Source organism: Oryctolagus cuniculus, chromosome 7, assembly GCF_964237555.1.
Source record: "Oryctolagus cuniculus chromosome 7, mOryCun1.1, whole genome shotgun sequence".
Lineage (NCBI taxonomy): Eukaryota > Metazoa > Chordata > Mammalia > Lagomorpha > Leporidae > Oryctolagus > Oryctolagus cuniculus.
Genome location: NC_091438.1, coordinates 88,189,156 through 88,208,937, shown reverse-complemented (window position 1 = coordinate 88,208,937; position 19,782 = coordinate 88,189,156).

Sequence of the window (19,782 nt, the reverse complement as noted above, 5' to 3'; positions counted from 1 at the left end):
TAATAAGCATTGACATTCTAATGTGATTGATGTGAATTTTAATTATTTTGTGAAAATCCTCCTTTAGTTTCTCATATTCAATTCATATCTGTTTATACTATTCACACAAAACACTGCTTTTACATCTTTCAGAGTATTTTATACAGTCAAATGTCATGCAAGTTTTAAATACATATCTACCTCTACTTCTAGAATGTAAACTCTTTACAAATATGCACTCTAAGAAAGTGTTTATTGAACTGCACTGACTTGAAGAAGGTTAAATTGTTCAGTTCCTTCCTGTATAAGCATGGTCATTATGTAAAGCCAAGACACTAACAGAGAGCTTAAAGGAGAGAAGGGAGACAGAGAAAGTGGAAGAACAAAAACAAGCCGGTATACTCCTCAAAAAGTGCATGTTCGAGTTTATTTAGTTTAAACAAAGCATGGTTTCCATTTTCCAAAAGAAAAACCTTGAATATATTATAAGAAAAATTATTAAACTTCTTGGACATCAAATAATTCTTACAAAATATTTTTTGATGAGTTAAGTATAAAAGAATCAGAAACATAAAAATTAATGATATACACTGAGCCTAAAAATAACTTTGTACTAAATTTTCCAAATGTGAACCAATTCCTAGATGACAGACTTTTTTAAATTAAGATTTGATTTAGTGGTCTCAGTAATATCTCTTTGTTTAACCATGAAAAGCTAATGAGATATTTTATTTAGCTAGTGTTTATAAAATTATAGGTGTGTGTCCAAATACTATCTCAACTAGTTTGAACAACCACCCACATTTCCAGAGTGGCAGTTCCAGATGTTCAGGTTTTTCTTGATCCTCAACTTCATGCTGTTTCTTGTACCTCATGCTGCCTCAGCACATCTCTGCACATCTTAAAACTACTTCTAACCCCATAAGTTATGGTTATGAGTGAAAGAAACCTGTTACGTGCCCTGAAAATTTCATCAGATCTTTGGAAAAGATAAATAATATATAATGCATTCCTAAACTGCGCTGTGGCCCTATCCAAAAACTTTACCATATTATTTTGATTGATTAATGTGTTATATTAATAATTGAAACCACTTGTAGAACACTCTTTAAGATGTCAGGTGTTGTACTAAGTATTTTAAATACCTAATCCCCAAATTTTCAGTTATATAAAGTATTTAATTTTATTTTCACTTTATAAATGCAGAAAAGAAAAATTAAAGTGATATTAAAAACTAATCAAGATAGAATTTGAATCCACATATGTCTAGTTTTGGAGTTTCTAGGGATATATATTTCTCAGTTTTGAAAATTATAAGCCATTAATAATAAAATGTTTAATAAATTTTCTTTATGTTAAATTGTAATTAAATAAAATTTTAGTAACTAAGAGAAATTACATTAACTTAAAAAATTCTTGTTCATGTAGGTCAGCAATGTAACATTAAAGTCATAACAAACTATGGACAAAAGTCCTCTACGAATTCCTATATTAGCATAGGTTGGGTGAACAGAAAATCTACAAAGTTGTTAGTTAGTTTTGCATTTCCCCCTGACAAACGGAAATCTTATCTTCAGAGAGAAAATATCTTAAGGCAATATTTAGCTACTTTATCTTGGTTAATCTGTATGATGGAGTGGGGTTTATTAAGTAAGCAATAACACATGACATGATACATGTTACACTGTAATGAAGCCACGCTTGAACTGCTTGGTGATACATGAACATCCTACTCCATCGGATGCTGTCATTCTTGAACATTAGGAGCTCTGGAATGAGCCTCTGATGTCCTGATGCCCTCCATCACTGGAAAAAAGTATAAGGCACAGCCAAGGGCATGTTTTTTTCTATTCTGCTCTCTTTTATAATTTTTAAAAATATTTTGAGTTGTTAAAAATCAAAGTGATATAAGATATACAGTAAAAGTCTTGCATTTCCCATCCATGAGCCTTGTCACCATTACTTCTAGCATTTTAATCTTCTTCAGAGATTTTCTAATCAAATGCAAATATAAATTCTCATTCTCCTGCTTTCTTACATGAGTGGAAGAATATTATCCACACTGATTTGCACTTTGCATTTTTGCATAATTATTGTCTTACAAATCTTTACAAATTTTTGATGACTTTGTAATATTCTATTAGTTGAGTCTATGCATATTTAATCAAAAGTTTCTACTTAAGCTAAGGAAAGTTGTGACAGAAGAAAGCATGTTTGAAAGAGAATATAATGCTTATTAAATTTGCTCTTCTCTATTTTCTATCCTTTCTTCCACTAAGTGTGAATTTCTAGGTGGTTAGATCTGGCCAGTAATAAAAGGTAAATGAATGATGCATGTCACTTCCATTTACAGGCAGTGAAAACTCTTGGTTCTACCTCTTCTCACTGGAGAGTGAACAGGAAGCTAGAAGTTCCTGATATGGTAGCTCCAAGATGAGAGGCTTCATCAGTCCACAAACCAAGGCAAATTTTGCAGCAAAACTCTGTTACATTATAATGGGTGCATATTCTTTTGTTTGATTATTATAATTTGGGGGTTATGTTGAGATTGTATGGAATCATACTCTTGAAATTAGAGGAACCTTTCTTAATATTTATTATCAAGAGGATTGTTAATTCTATTATATGGAAATTTGAAATCTATGTGTGACTTTTAAGAGAATGATTAGTAATCATTAGATTCCTGAAAGAAATCCCAAACCTAAAATAAGGTTAACATTATGCATTGGCCTAACCTCTCATTTCACTGACAATGAGACTGGGTGCCAAGGAAATCAGAGTGCTGCTCCAGAGGTATAGCTATGTTATGGGTCTTCTTCCTCTCTGCTCTGCACTCAGCTTTGTTCCCACCCAGCCTAACAGAGTCCAGCTGCAACCAACCCACGGCCCTGAATGGAACAAGCTCTTGTTTCCTACTTCCTAAACATGCAAGCACTGTTAGCAGCTGTAGTCAGCCTCACAACTTAGCAACATGTAATAAGTTCATGCCTTCTTAACTCCTTATTCAAAGGTTCAAGGCAGATTTAAGAAGTACTCTCAATCACTTACTTCATCCAAACCACTATGAGATCCTGTTGGTCCTGTCTTCAAAATACACACATCCCTCATCTGTTGACATTCATTACCCCTATTAAAATCCAGGCATTTTTTGGGTGATGTTACAAGTTACCTCACTGCTCTCCCTTCTGCCATATATGAGCGACCTCTGGATTTATTATGAAAATGCAGGAAGAGTGATCTTTTAAAAAAGTAAATCATAACCTCTCAATGATTTCTGAGGGAAAACATTTAGAAAGAAATTTATCTTTAACTGTAGCTTACAAGGCTCTCCCTAGGTTGCATTTCTGGTCTCATCTATTCAATAATGCTTCCCATGGACATGTGCATGACTGAATATTCTTATCACTGAGGTGCCTGGTCAAAAATTATCTCTAAGAGAAGCCTTCCCTAATCACTTATTCTGAAGTTTTCCTTCCCTCTACCACCACCAATCTGCGTACCATAAGTCCCCTGTGAATGGAGGGGGATAAATTCTGAGAATCCCTGTTAAGACTTGAAAACATGGATAGTGTCAAACACTACATAGACTATATTTTTTCCTATGCGGATCTACGATAAAATTTACAAATTAGGCACAGTAACAGACTAACAATAATTACTGATAGTGAAATAGAACAATTACAATTGTAATAATATAGTTTTAAAAAGTTATGTGAATGTATTCTCTCTTTGTTGCTCTCAAAACATTTTTATTGTTCTTTAGCTTTTTCACTTCAAGGAAGCACTTCATGACTTCTCTTTGATGCATCTGAATTGCCAGCATCATTTCTCTTGGGCTTGGGGCCATTATTAAGTAAAATTAGTGTTGTTTGAATATGAGCACTGAGATAACCACAATAGTTGATCTGATGAACAAGATGACTACTAGAAGACTAATGAACAGGTAGTCTATAGAGTGCAGATATGTTGGACGAACTGATGACTCATGCTCTGAAAGGATAGCACAAGATTTCATGAAACTTGATCAGTGATTTCCAATTATGAATTGTTTACTTTGGAATTTTCAATTTCAGAATGCAGTTGACCACCGATAATAGAAATTGTGGAAGGCAAAACAGAGCAGGAACTACTACGCTCTCTCTCTTTTATTTTTCTTTAAAGAAGTTCATCAAGGAATTTTTAAAAAAATTTACATCATTTATAATTTGTCTTACCCCATGTATAACATAGGTTGCATGAGGTTGGAAATTTTTTTCTCTTTTGCTCAAATTTGAATAATAGTAACTGTAACACTAGTTGGTGCCTATTAGTGATTAATATTTATTATATGAAACAATCAGTGTTAATTTTCTAACCATTATCTTAGCTATTGCTTTTTCAGAATTCCTCTCATTTTTCTTCTATCGGCTAACCACTACCCATATTTCAGGTTTCAGAATTTCTACAATTGTGTTGCTCCACTTGCTGTCTTGATCTATTATTCCCTTTTATGACACCTATAATAGTTGCAGCTATGAAGCAGGCCTTTTGACCTTGGATGGCATGACGGTATCATAAGTAAGAAAATACTCTTTCCTAGAATTCAAAGCACTCATTCACACCTACTATTGAGTCTAATGTTATTGCTGTATGATCTTGGGTAAGTCATTTAGCTTCTTTGGTTCTGTTTTATAATCTTTGAAATGAAAGTGATAAAAGCATGATAATACTTTCTTTGAGTCTGTCCACCCTATCTCTATTATATTCAATGTTCTAAAACTAAAATCATAATTTACATTTATGTACACTATAAAACAAAATGCTAGTTCAAAGAACTATTATTGTAATTGTTGTTATATCCTGTGAACACTTCTTATTCTGAAGTTCAGAATCGTGATTTTCTGGGTCCTTCCTTTTAGCACTAATAATGAAAAAATGAAACTTAAAAATGAGCCCTTTTAGCTTCAACAGCATTTATTCCAAGAAGACTAAAAGGACTTTATTAAAACTGTTGTGAAGTTAAAATACTTTTGTTTGTTCTATACTCACATTTTATATAAACCAGAGAAATATTTTGTTTGTTTTCTCTCATAGAAATACTAGCAAGAGTGTATTCTCATGGAGACAAAATGTTTAATATTTTATCATTTTTCAATTGTCGATTGCTGTTAACTGATAATTTTACTCCACTGTCTACAAATAAGTAAACCCTTTTTATTATGTATACGTTTTTTAGCTGTGCTAGTTGTGATAACCCTCAGTTTTGTCACATCTATGTGTGCTATATAAATGTGAATGTATCACACTTATACAACAGACTGCAAAAGAAACTGTTCAAAAGCATATTGAACAACTAAGCAATGAAAACTTGCTAATGCACTCTCTCAATCACATACTGTGCAAGAGCAGTAAATTGTTTCCTTGGTGGTTTTGACAACATTGCCTCTGAACATAATTGAATGTCATTCGTTTATATGTTTGCAAATAAGGTCCCAGTGACATTACACCTGGGAGTGTGCATGCTTGGTCGTCTGTTTATGACAGAGGAGCCAGACATATGGCCTGTGGACTTGGTTTGGCCCCAGAGCTGTTGCAATGTTCTACCGGTTTTCAGCTAGGCTGCCTGAGACTGTGAATCAGCTCTGTCAGAGGCAATGCTTCCCATCAATAAATGAGAGGAAATGCAGCTTCCCCCAGTTGTCAGCTCACCAAGGCCTCCCAGCCATGAAATGGCAAAAGTCCTTGATACATGCAGGAGTATTTCCAATGTTATGTAAATAAAAGAGAAAACTAGAAGAAAGAGAAACAATCCAATGAAGCTTGCAAATGGGGTAAGGAGAAATCCCTGTTGCATGGAAGTCTTTCAGCTTTAGTTTTTTTTCAACTTTTATTTAATAAATATAAATTTCCAAAGTACAACTTTTGAATTATAGTGGCTTTTCCCCTATAACCTCCCTTCCATGCGCAACCACCCCATCTCCACTCCCTTTACCATCCCATTCTAAATCACGATTCATTTTCAATTATCTTTTTATACAGAAGATCAACTTAGTATATACTAAGTTAAGATTTCAACGGACTGCACCCACAAAGACACACAAAGTATAGAGTACTGTTTGAGTACTAGTTATACCATTAATTCTCATAATACAACACATTAAGGACAGAGGTCCTGCATGGGGAGTAAGTGCACAGTGACTCCCGTTGTTGCTTTAACAATTGACACTCTTATTTATGACATCAGTAATCACCAGAGGCTCTTGTCATGAGCTGCCAAGGCTATGGAAGCATCTTGAGTTCACCAATTCCGATCTTATTTAGACAAGGCCATAGTCCAAGTGGAAGTTCTCTCATCCCTTCAGAGAAAAGTACCTCCTTCTTTGATGGCCCATTCTTTCCGTTGGGATCTCACTCACAGAGATCTTTCATTTAGGCTTTTTTTTTTTTTTTTTTTTTTTCCCCAGAGTGTCTTGGCTTTCCATGCCTGCGAAACTCTCATGGGCTTTTAAGCCTGAAACAAATGCCTTAATTTTTAATTCTGAGGCCAGAGTGCTGTTTAGGGCTTTTGCCATTCTGTGAGTCTGCTGTGTATCCTGCTTTCCATGTAGGATCATTCTCTCCTTTTTAATTCTATCAATTATTATTTGCAGACAGTGATCTTATTTATGTAATCCCCTTGATAACTAATCCTATCATTATGATCATTTATGAACTTAAACTGATCACTTTAACAAGTAAGATGGCATTGGTACACGCCACCTTGATGGGATTGAATTGGAATCCCCTGGCATGTTCCTAGCTCTACCATTAGGGGTAAGTCCGAGTGAGCATGTGCCAAACTGTACATCTCCTCCCTCTCTTATTCCCACTCTTATATTTAAGAGAGATCATTTTTCAGTTAAATTTAAACACCTCAGAATAATTGTGTGTTAATTAAAGAGTTCAACCAATGGTATTAAGTAGAACAAAGAAATACTAAAAAGAATAAAGCAGTAAGTTGTTCCTCCACAGTCAGGACAAGGGCTGACCAAGACATTGTTTCTCAGGGCCTGCATCGTGGCTCACTTGGTTAATCCTCCGCCTGCAGCGCTGGCATCCCATATGGGTGCCAGGTTCTGGTCCCGGTTGCTCTTCTTGCAGTCCAGCTCTCTGCTGTGGCCCAGGAGGGCAGTAGAGGATGGCCCAAGTCCTTGGGCCCTGCACCCGCGTTGAAAACCAGGAGGAAGCCCCTTCTCCTGTCTTTGGATCTGTGCAGCATGCTGGCCGTGGTGGCCATTTGGGGTTGAACCAAGGGAAGGAAGACCTTTCTTTCTCTCTTGCTCACTCGCTTGTTCGCACCCTCTCTCGTTCGCTCTCGCTCTCTATCTGATTCTGCCTGTTAAATAAAAAAAAAAAATTAAAAAAAAAGACATTGTTTTTCATAGGGTCCATTTCACTTCAACAGGTTTCCTTTTAGGTGCTCAGTTAGCTGTCACCAATCAGGGAGAACATATGAAATTTGTCCCTTTGGGGCTGGCTTATTTCGCTCAGTGCGATGTTTTCCAGATTCCTCCATTTTATGTAAATGACCAGATTTCCTTTTAGTTTTTTTTTACTGCTGTATAGTATTCTATAGAGTAAATATCCCATGTTTTCTTTATCCAGTCTTCTGTTGATGAGTATTTAGGTTGATTCCATATGTTAACTATTGTGAATTGAGCTTCAGCTTTAGTTTTAATACTTGGTCTTTTCTAAAGGATGCATGTGATATTGGGTAAATCTATTTCACCTCATTAGGCTTTATTTCCTCCCCTGTAAAGTAAGAGTTGAATTAGATTTTTCTACTTTTTTCTCACCAAGGAATATTTTAATTTTCTTTGTCAAACCTTACTTTAAAAAAAAAAAGATTTATCTTATTTATATCAGAGGCAGACTTACAGACAGAGGGAGAGACTGAGAGAGAGAGGTCTTTCACCTGCTGCTTTACTCCCCAAATGTACTGAATGGCAGAGCTGAGGCAATTGGAAGCCAGGATCCAGGGGCCAGGAGCTTCTTCTGGGTCTCCCATGTGAGAGCGCTGACTCAAGCACTTGGGCCATCATCTACTGCTTTTCCAGGCCATTAACAAAGAGCTGGATTGGGAGAGGAAAAGCCAGGACACCAATCAGCACCCATGTGGGATTCTGGTGCCACAGGCAGAGGCTTAACCTACTACACCACAGCACTGTCCTCCAGACCTTACATTTTAAAATTTGTTTTCTATTAAGCAAATTGTGTTCATTATTTTGTTTTCTAACTATTGCTAAAGACCTCTGAATCTACCAGTCAAAATTTGGGATCAGCATTATCACTGAAAAGTTGCTTTAATATCAATCCTACAACAATAATTTCACTTGTTTTTTCTCTGAAATTTAAAATAATGAAAATATCTTATGATCATCAATAATGTCACATAGATTTGCAGACTTTTTAAATTTTTTCAACAAATATTCAATAAACACTGTATTAGGTACTACAATATTAGATGTTAAGGGAATAAAACTTGCTTGTAATACCATTCCAAATTGATGGAGAAACTGGCAAAGCATAGCCAAATTAAGCAGAAATAGAAAATATAATAATATATCTGTAACTCAAATCAAGAGAAATTATATCAACTTCATCATTGAAGGAAACAAAGAACATTAAGACCAAAGCCTATTTGTCAATATTCACCTCAATAGAGGGCCATCTTTTCTGAGTTGCTGGTCAGAACAAGGTTTCTGAGAGATACACATTGAAAACTAGGGTTCAGGCTTAATTTTGCTTAACACACAAAACATATTCTATATAGAATATCTATTATATATAAAAGGCTCTAAGAAGTCACAAATTTTCTCAACTACTTTATCAGGGAACATACTTTTGCAGAAAACAAAATCATATCTCAGTCTAGGATTTGCTAAATATGGATTTTAAATTAAATTATATTATAGTAGTCCTTGTTTCATGATCACATGGTTTTGTATCCCAGCACCTATAGATTTGACATTACTAGCCTTCACTTTGGCAGTCTACAACACATGCTTAAAAAAGAAAAGCTTAATGAAATTCATTGAAGTTGCTACAAAGATAGTAAAGATAGTGTTAAAATTAATAAATCTCTGGGCCGGTGCTCTGGTGTAGTGGGTAAAGCTGCTACCTGCAGTGCCAGCATCTCATATGGGCGCTGGTTAGAGATCCAGCGCTCCATTCTGATCCAGCTCTCTGCTGTGGCCTGGGAAAGCAGTAGAAGACAGCCCAAGTCCTTTGGCCCCTGCACCCATGTGAGAGACCCGGAAGAACCTCCTGGCTCCTGGCTTTGGATCAGCACAGCTCCAGCCCTTGCGGCCAACTGGGGAGTGAGCCAGCGGATGGAAGGTCTTTCTCTCTCTCTCACTCTTTGCCTCTCCTTCTCTCTCTGTATAACTCTTTCAAGTAAAATAAATAACAAATCTAAAAAAATTAATACTTCTCACACATCACTTAGTATTCTAAGAATAGATTTTTTTCTTGAGTTCCTGACCAAGATAATGGCTTGTATTTCATGAACAATTTGTGTGTTATTAATCATGTTTATGCCATAATAATTGGTCTTTGTTGGCAGAAAACAGTATTTCCTTCATGTGTCTGTTGGCCATTTGAATTTCCTTTTCTGAAAAATTCCTGTTAAATTACTTTCTTAACTTTATTATTTGTTTTGTTGTTGAGTTTTCTGAGCTTTTTATAGATTCTAGATATTAATCCTTTATCACTTTTGTAGTTTGTAAATATTTTCTCCCATCCTTTTAGTTGCATCTTTGTTTTGCAGTGCAGAAGCTTCTCAGCTTGATGTGATCCCATGTGTCAATTTTGGCTTTGATTGCCTGAGATCTTTCCAAGAAGTTTTTGCCTATGTCAATGTCTTGCCAACTTTCCCCAATGTTCTCTGGTAATTTTATGCTATTGGGTAGTAGATTCAGGACTTTGATAAATTTTGAATGGATTTTTGCATAAGGTGTAAGGTAGAGATCTTATTTCATACTTTTGCATGCAGAGATCCACTTTTCGCAGCATCATTTGCTGAAGAGACTGTCCTTGTTCCAGGGATTGATTTTAGCTTCTTTGTCAAAGTTAAGCTGGTTGTAGATGCATGGACTAATTTCTGGAGCTTTTATTCTGTTCCACTGGTCTATATGTCCATTTTTAATAGACTTTTTTTTTTACAGAAGCTTTAGTTTCATTGCGAAGTTTAGAAGAAGGCATAGAGATTTACCATATACTCCTCTCCCCACATCACAGTCTCTTCCATCATCAACATCCCACAGCTGATGGACTACTTTGAACATCGCTATTACCCAAAGCCCATACTGTACAATAAGGTTTACTCTTATACTGTACATCCTACAGTTTTGGATGAAAGTATGCAGACATTTATCTACTACTGTAGTATTATGCCAAATGATTTCTCTTTCCACAAATCCCCAGTGTTCTGCCTATTCTTCCCTCCCTTCCCTCTAGTCCTTGGAAACTACTAATCTTTTTAGTGTTTACATAGTTTTGCTTTTTCTAGAATGTATAAAATTACCTTCCTAATGCAGAGTCTTTGAGACTGGCTTCTTTCATTTAGTCATATGCATTTAGGTTCTTCCATATCTTTTCATGCACTGATGACCCATTTGCTCTGATCACCAAGTAATATTCCATTGTCTGGATATTAGTTTATTCACTCATCCATTGAAAGATATTTAATTATTTCCAAGTTTTATCAATTATGAATAAAAGTGCTATAAATGTCTGTGTGCCAGTTTTTGCATGAACATAGCCTTCAACTCCCTTCAAATAAATATCAAAAAGTGTGATTCATGGGTTGGTAAGAGTCTGTTCAGCTTTGTATGTGTTTGCGTTCTTACCAGCAGTGAACAAAATTCCTTTTCCTCCACATCTTCACCAGCATTTGATATTGTCATGTTTCAAATTCTGGCCATTCTAAATGTTGTGTAGTGGTATCTCATTATTGTTTTAATTTGCACTTTCCTGATGATATATGCTGTCTGTTGAGGAGTGCCTATTCATATACTCATTTGACATCTGTTACATGTAGCATTTTAAAAATGTGTTAATATTCTATGTTTTATTTTTTAAATTTAAGAGTTATGGAGAGAGAAAAGGAGGGACGGAGACATCTTCCATTGGTTGGTTCACTCTTCAAATGGCTGCAATGATGAGATATGTTAGAAATAAATTCTGTATGCTGGTGATGAGCACATTCAGAACTACTCAAGGGTGAGAATTTGGTGCAGCAGTTAGCATGGTACTTGGAATGTCCCCATCCTGCATCTAAGTTCCTGGGTTCAAGTCCTGGCTCTGCTTCCTGCTAATATGCACCCCGAGAGGCAGCTGGTGATGGCTCAACTATTTGGGTCTCTGCCACCTATACGGGAGACTGAGGTTGACTTCTGGACATTGATTTCATAATGGACTAGTGTTGACTATTGTGGAATTTAGATTTCCAGAGTGAACCAGTAGATGGAAATCTCTCTCTCTCTCTCTCTCTCTCTCTCTCTCTCTCTCTCTCCCCTCCTTAACCCCTCCATTTTAAGTAAGTAAAGATCTTTTAAACTTTGGTTTAAAAGAAAGCCAATATAGGCTGGCACTCTGACATAATGGGTAAAGATGCCACCTGAAGTGCTGGCATCCAATATGGATGCTTGCTCGAGTCCCAGGTACTCCACTTTCCACCCTGCTCTCTGCTATGGCCTGCGAAAGCAGCAGAAGACAGCCCAAGTCCTTGGGCCCCTGCACACCCTGCACACACATGGGAGACCTGGAAGAAGTTCCTGGCTCCCAGCTTTGGAGTGCAGTTCTAGCCTTTGTGGCCATTGGGGAGTGAACAACCAGATGAAAGGCTTTTCTCTCTCTCTCTCCTCTCTCTCTCTCTCTCTCTCTGCCTCTCTGTAATTGTGTATTTAAAATAAATAAACAAATCCTTAAAAAAATAAAAGAAAGCCAGAATAATAATGCAGGAGAGATGGTCAAGCACAGACCAGAGTAGTGGAACTGGAAGATAAGACAGTGGTAAGAATATTTGATAAATTGTTTGTGTGTTGATGAGAGGATCAAATGTAGGAGGTGAACAGAGGATGTAGGAAGAGAATAGAGGATGTAGGAGGAGAACTGCTGGAAAATGTTCTTTGCTAAATATCTGCTAGAATCTGGTGCACATGTGAAGAAATGGCTTTCAATAGTAATGCATGCAGTTCACCACAGGCAATGTGGTGGACAGCAGAGAGAGTGGGTTTCTATGAGAAACATAGATAGATGTGGTGGGGATATGTGATGCGCTCTTTTAGTCATTTCAATATTCTTCTTTAAATCAGATGTATTGCATTCAGCTGAGAGTAAAGACAGGAAGGAGGTTCTGTTCTAGTCCCAGTCGGGGTGCCAGTTCTGTCCCAGCTGCTCCTCTTCCAGTCCAGCTCTCTGCTGTGGCCCAGGAAGGCAGTGGAGGATGGCCCAAGTACTTGGGCCCTGCACCTGCATGGGAGACCAGGAGGAAGCCCCTGGCTCCTGGCTTCGGATTGGCGCAGCGTGCCAGCTGTAGCGGCCATTTGGGGGGTGAACCAACGGAAAAGGAAGACCTTTCTCTCTGTCTCTCTCTCTCTCACTGTCTAACTCTGCCTGTCAAAAAATTAATGGAATAAGAAATAGTGTGATTACTTGGCTAATAAACCTCTCATGAAGTTTGTTATTATGAATTTAAATTGAGACAAGTATGGGTGTCATATATTTTAATCTCTATTTTTAGCTCTAGAATTTCAAGCGTAGAGAATGCTGATCTGGATTTAACCAAATTGTGTCCTTGTCAAACAAGTAAATTTGATATAAATCAGGAAAATATGAGTGTGTACATTAGGAAGTGATTGTAAGAATTAGTCCCCAGAAATAAGTAGGTAAAGAAGGGAATGAGAATATCAAGAAGTTGAGGGACAGTGAATCAATTGACTAATATCTGAGTGATATTAATGAGTTCCATTTTCCAACTAGAGAAAGAAAAGTGGAATGATAGATAGTGTCAATCATAAAGAAGGGCAAGTGCAAATGAAAATATGGAATGTTTTGTTTTTGAAGATGACATATAACAAGATACATAAGGTAGGTGGAAAAATGAAATCATTGGAATATGGAATTAGATGATTAGAGAATTTACCATGTTGGAAGAAACATCTACATAAACTATTAAGTAAAATAACCATGTTTGAAAAAGGGCTGTTGTCCATGAGAAGCAAGCCAGAAGCCAAAAGAGTCAAGAAATCAATGGTTGAGCCTGGGAATGTAAGAATAAAAGTAACAATTAAAGGTATTGGATGGTATAGAGGACATGAGATTCAAGTAGAGGGAATTTTGAAGAGGAAGAAAGAGGGACTCATTTGAAAGTAAGAGCGAGGAGTTAAAGTGTTTACTGAACTTCAGATCCAAAAGAAAGAAAGGCCATGGGAATAAAAATAGCCGTCATCTAACATACTTGCAAGGAAACTTTTTGCTTTCATGGAGCCATGTTTTCATTAATTAAAGAAAGCCAAGAAAACGACAGAAAAGGGGTTGTAGATGCAGGGAATTTTGCTAAAGCTCAGCTGTGAATTCCAGAGAGCAAAATGGACACACAAGCAGAAGATAGAGAAATGTAAAAATGGGTATGGGCTTGAATAGTGTCATGGCAGTTAGGGTTTAGGAAATGTGGGAAGTTTGGAGTTCATTCAGGATAAATGGGAAAAGAAGACTTCTATTGAATTAAAAGCTTGGTTTTTTCAGGCATATAGGTATGGCTCAGTAGTGAGCATGGATATCTGGTGCTCCCTCTTAATGTACAGGGGAAGCAAGAAAACTCATTCAAGTAAACAAAATACTCATTGAGCACCGACTACATATTGTGCATTATCATGTGAGCTCACGATTCAGCTCTAACCACAGCACAGTTCTTACCTTATAAAGCACACACATGAGTGTGTATGTGTGTGTGTGTGTGTGTGTGTGTGTGTGTGAGACACGTAAGAGAGGAATTACTTCATGAATCAAATCAATCAGGAGATATCTTCATTTCTAAAATGCTTTAATAGAGTCTATATGTATCCTTCAATAATGTTCCAACCAAAGTATAGTTCTTGCATTATAAAACATACTTTCAAATGAAAAATGCAGAGAATAAACAATTCAATAAAATACTGGGTACAAAGAAGGGCTATAAAAAATAGAGGCAGGACATAAAGAGCAACATCAGTGTGATTTTATGTGGGATATTTAAGGAAAATCTTGAGAAGATAATCTGAGTAAAACACCAGAATTAAATGAAGAAGTAATATTGTAAAATAACTACAGGAGGACAGTTCCAGGCAAAGCAAGAGCAAATATAAACACATTGAGAGATGAAAGCATTTTGTGTATTTTAGTGACAGCAAGGAGGCCAGTATGCCAGCTGTACAAAAAGGGGGAGAGATGAAGAGTAAAACGAAATTACTTAAGATTGGAGCAGCAGCCAATATCCCATCTGAAATGTGTGTGTGTATGTGTGTGTGTATGAGACACATAAAAGAGGAATTACCACATCAATAGTCAATTAAGACACATATTTACTACTAAAATGTTTAATAGACTCTACTTATAGACCCTTTAATAACATTCTTAAATATAGAGTCTTTAGCAATGTAGAAGGCTGACCACTTCTTCAAACATTTGGCAAAATCAAATTAATATTGATCTTTACTTTACACTCAACATTACTGAAGGAACCAGCATTGTGGTGAAGTGGGTTAAGCTGCCGCTGGCATCTCATATAGGTTCTGGTTCGTACCCCAGCTGCTCCACTTCTGATCCTGCTCTCTCTTAATGGTCTGAGAAAAATAACAAAGATGGCTTAGGTGTTTGAGCCCCTGTCTCATATGAGGGAGACCCTGATAAAATTCCTGGCTCCTAGCCAGGTCTGGCTGAGCTCTGGCCATTGCTGCCATCTGGGGTATAACCCACTGGATGGAAGTTCTCTGTCTGTCTCTACCCCCATATCTCTGTAACTCTTTCAAGTAAATAAAAAATTAAACAAATAAATTATTGAAAGTTTTAATGTACGTATTTAAAATATTTATTTGACACTTGCATATTAGTTATGCAACAATTTTTCTTACAAATTTATTGGGTTAATCTTCAGATTATACTGAATTTATAGGAGATCTTTGGAATGGATATTAAAAACTTATCACATATTTTGAAATACAATCTATTGGTCTGTCACTTCTTTCATAGTTTTGTTTGGGTTGCCTTTTCCAAAATAGACAATTAAAATTTATATGTTTCAGTTGTGTTAGTTACATCTCTCATAATTTCTTAATTTTCTGTATTCTTAAAATATCTTCTCCTAAAAAATACAAACATCATTCTATATTTCATTCAAATATGTTTATAATTTCTATTTGATTACTTAACCCATTAGATATTTTTCCTTGTCTTACCATATTTAAATTTTTTTAAGATTTAATTTATTATGGTCAGAGCTGTAATGTAGCAGGTAAAGCTGCTGCTGGCAGTGCAGGCATACCATATGGGCACTGGTTTGAGTCCTGGCTGCTTCACTTCCAATTCCTCTCTGCTATGTTCTGAGAAAGCAATAGAAGATGGCTCAAGTCTTTGGGCCCCTGCACCCATGTGGGAGACCCGGAAGAAGCTCCTGGCTCCTGGCTTCAGATCAGCACAGCTCTGACCGTTGTGGCGATCTAGGGAGTGAACCAGTCGATAGAAGCCCCCTCCCCGCCCCGCACCTATCTGTTACTCTACCTTTCAAACAAATAAATTGAAGTAGCTACTGCATTCAGCTTCATCTTAGAGATGAGGAAAATTGACATATGTGGAGATGAAGAAGTTTTCATGAAGCCGGAAGACTGGTTAACATTATAGCCAGATCCGAATCCACGGATTTGTCTCCAAAAGTCAGTAGCTCTATGATATTCTCAATTAGGCAGTTAAACTAGATCCCCTAAAGTCTTGGAATTTATTTTGACAGAATTGGAGTTTCAATTGTGTATTGAGAAATGAAAAGAATTTTAATAAATATAAATGTGAAGAAGAGCCTATGCAATAACATGGCATTGCAAGTTGGTGACATTTTTATAGTTTTGCAGACAAGAACATTGTCACAACTGTGTCAGACACATTGAAGTGGAGAGTCAGAGTAAGATGACAAAGGAATTTTTGTTTTGTTTTGTTTTGTTTTGTTTTGTTTTGTTTTATTAAGGGCTATGGTTACCACGATAAAAGTTGATATTTTAAGCTGGAAAAGAAGGTAATAGTTTGACTGTTGTTGCAGTAAAGTACAGGATTTAAGAGCAATTTATCAATATCTAGCTCTATAAAACTGCACAAGTTAGTGAACTTTGAACTTTTGGTAAACTCATCTCTTAAATGAGAAGGTAACAACTGAACAATGTGCTTAAATTAAATAAAGAGGCTGGCGCCGTAGCTCCATTGGCTATTCCTCAGCCTGTGGTGCCAGCACCCCGGGTGCTAGTCCCAGTCAGGGAGCTGGATTCTGTCCCGGTTGCTGCTCTTCCAGTCCAGCTCTTTGCTGTGGCCTGGGAAGGCAGTGGAGGATGGCCCAAGTCCTTGGGCCCTGCACCTGCATGGGAGACCAGGAGAAGCATCTGGCTCCTGGCTTCGGATCAGCGCGGTGTGCCAGCCGCAGCGGCCATTGGGGGCTGAACCAACGGAAAAGGAAGACCTTCCTCTTTGTCTCTCTCTCTCTGTCCACTCAGCCTGTCAAAAAATAAATAAATAAATAAAATAAAGAAGGAAGTATGCCAGATAATTGTGAGAAGACATTTTCAGGCAAAGTAAGAGCAAATATAAGATCCTGAATGGCAAGGAGACCACCAGGGTAGATGCACAAAAAAGAGCAAGAGGAAATGTAATTGGAAATTACATGAGATTGGAGCAGCAGGCAGGATCAGGGTTACTCTAAATAATTAGATATAAGGGCCAGCCTTGTGCCATAATGGGTTAAGCTGCCTCCTAAAATGCCGGCAGCCCATGTGGGTTCAAGTTTGAGCCCAGCTGTTCCACTTCCATTTCAGCTGCTTGGTAGTGTGAAGATGGACCAATTGGTTGGGCCATTGCACCCTCTTGAGAGACCCGGATAAAATTCCTGGCTCCTGGCTTCAGCTTGTTCCTGTCCCAGCCATTGGGAACTTTTGGGAAGTGAACCAACAGATGGAAGACCTCTCTCTCTCTCTTCTCTGTAACTCTGTCTTTAAAAATAGATTTCTGGTCATTTGCAACAAAATGGAGGAATCTGGAAAACATCATGTTAAGTGAATTATGCCAGTCCCAAAGGGACAAATATCATATGTTCTCCCTGATCAGTGACAACTAACCGAGCACCTAAAAGGAAACCTGTTGAAGTGAAATGGACCCTTTGAGAAACAATGTCTTGATCAGCCCTTGTCCTGACTGTGGAGGAACAACCTACTGTTTTATTCCTTTTAGTATTTCTTTGTTCTACTTAATGCCATTGGTTGAACTCTGTAAGTAACACACAATTATTCTTAGGTGTTTAAATTTAACTGAAAAGTGATCTCTGTTAAATATAAGAGCGGGAATAAGAGAGGGAAGAGATGTACAATTCGGCACATGCTCAATAGACTTACCTCTAATGGTAGAGCTAGAAATATGCCAGGGGATTCCAATTCAATCCCATCAAGGTGGCATGTACCAATGCCATCTCACTAATCAAAATGATCAGTTTCAGTTCATAATTGACCATAATAATAGGATTAAGTATCAAAGGGATCATATAAACAAGATTAGTGTCTGCTAATACTAACTGATATAATTAAAAGGAGAGAACGATCCAACATGAGAAGCAGGGTACACAGCAGATTCATAGAATGGAAGATATCCTAAACAGTACTCTGGCCGCAGAATCAGCCCTTAAGGCATTTGGATCCAGCTGAAAAGCCCACGAGCATTTTGCAGATATAGAAAGCCAAGACACTGTGGGGAAAAAAAAAAAAAAAAAAAAAAAAAACAAAACAAAAAAAAAAAAACAACTAAGTGAAAGATCTCTGCGAGTGAGATCCCAGCAGAAAGAACGGGCCATCAAAGAAGGAGGCACCTTTCTCTGAAGGGAGGAGAGAATTTCTACTTTAACTATCACCTTGTCTAAATAAGATCGGAGTTGGCAAACTCAAGAGGCTTCCATAGCCTTGGCAACTCTTGACAAGAGCCTTGGGTGATTACTGACGTCATAAATAAGAGTGTCAATTATTAAATCAACAACAGGAGTCACTGTGCACTTACTCCTCATGTAGGCTCTCTGGCCTTAGTGTGCTGTACATTGAGATTTAATGCTATAACTAGTACTCAAACAATATTTTTCACTTTATGTTTCTGTGTGGGAGCAAACTGTTGAAATCTTTACTTAATGTATGCTAAACTGATCTTTTGTATATAAAGAGAATAGAAAATGAATCATGATGTGAATGGAAGGGGAGAGGGATTGGGAAAGGGGAGGGTTGCGGGTGGGAGGGACGTTATGGGGGGGAAGCCATTGTAATCCATAAGCTGTACTTTGGAAATTTATATTCATTAAATAAAAGTTAAAAAAAAAAAAGAGCCTTGGGTGATTACTGATGTCGTAAATAAGAGTGTCAATTATTAAATCAACAACAGGAGTCACTGTGCACTTACTCTCCATGTAGGATCTCTGTCCTTCATGTGTTGTACAATGTGAATTAATGGTATAACTAGCACTCAAACAGTACTTTATACTTTGTGTGTCTTTGTGGGTGCAGTCTGTTGAAATTTTTACTTAGTATATACTAAATTGATCTTCTGTATATAAAGATAATTGAAAATGAATCTTGATGTGAATGGGATAGGAAAGGGAGTGGGAGATGGGATGGTTGTGGGTGGGAGGGAGGTTATGGGGTGGGGGGTTCCACTATAATCCAAAAGTTGTACTTTGGAAATTTATATTTATTAAATAAAAGTTTAAAAAGTATTAAAAATAGATTTAGATATTATAATGTATTTCCAGGGTTTAGAGTAAAGTCTGGCATGTATAAACAAACAATGTTGTCCATTCTTTTTTCTCGTCATAAAAGGATTTCTCAGTAATCAGTGTGCTGTCCATTCAGAAGACAGCTGCATGGTTCTATTAAGTGGTACAGGCACATCTTCTGATGACCATTCCAATTCAGAGGAAGAAGGAAGAAAACATAGATGAGGATGACACTGATACTCTAAGGTTTGGGGAATAGGTAATTGGAAATATAATCTGGTCAAAGTGGAAGGAGGAAGAAGCTATTAAAGGACAAAACACAATACGTACTTTTAGAAACAGTAAAGTGAAGTGCTTGAAATTTATCGATGAATATCTAGGATATATGTTCATGCATAGAAGTCTATCTGTATTTTGATCTTTTTGATATTAAGAGAAGACATGGAAAAATCAGTTTATAAAACATTGCAACTACTGCAAATCTCTGGTAATCAATATCTCCATGTTTTACCAGTACAATAAAAGCATTATAGAATAATCTTGACTCTGAGGAAACCATAATAGCTTAAAATGCTTTCTGAATCACCAAATATTAAATTATATACAGTAAAGTTTTATTATTCAATGCATTTGATTTTACTTTAATTATATAAAAGTAAAGAAACCACAAATATTATTGGTATGGAACAATCTATATTTTAAATTTATTTTTTTAGTAAGCTGTATATTTACACACATTTGCTGAGTTCACCCATAGAATGTCAAGTACCTCTGCATGACCAGGGCAAGGCAATGTTATATGGAGT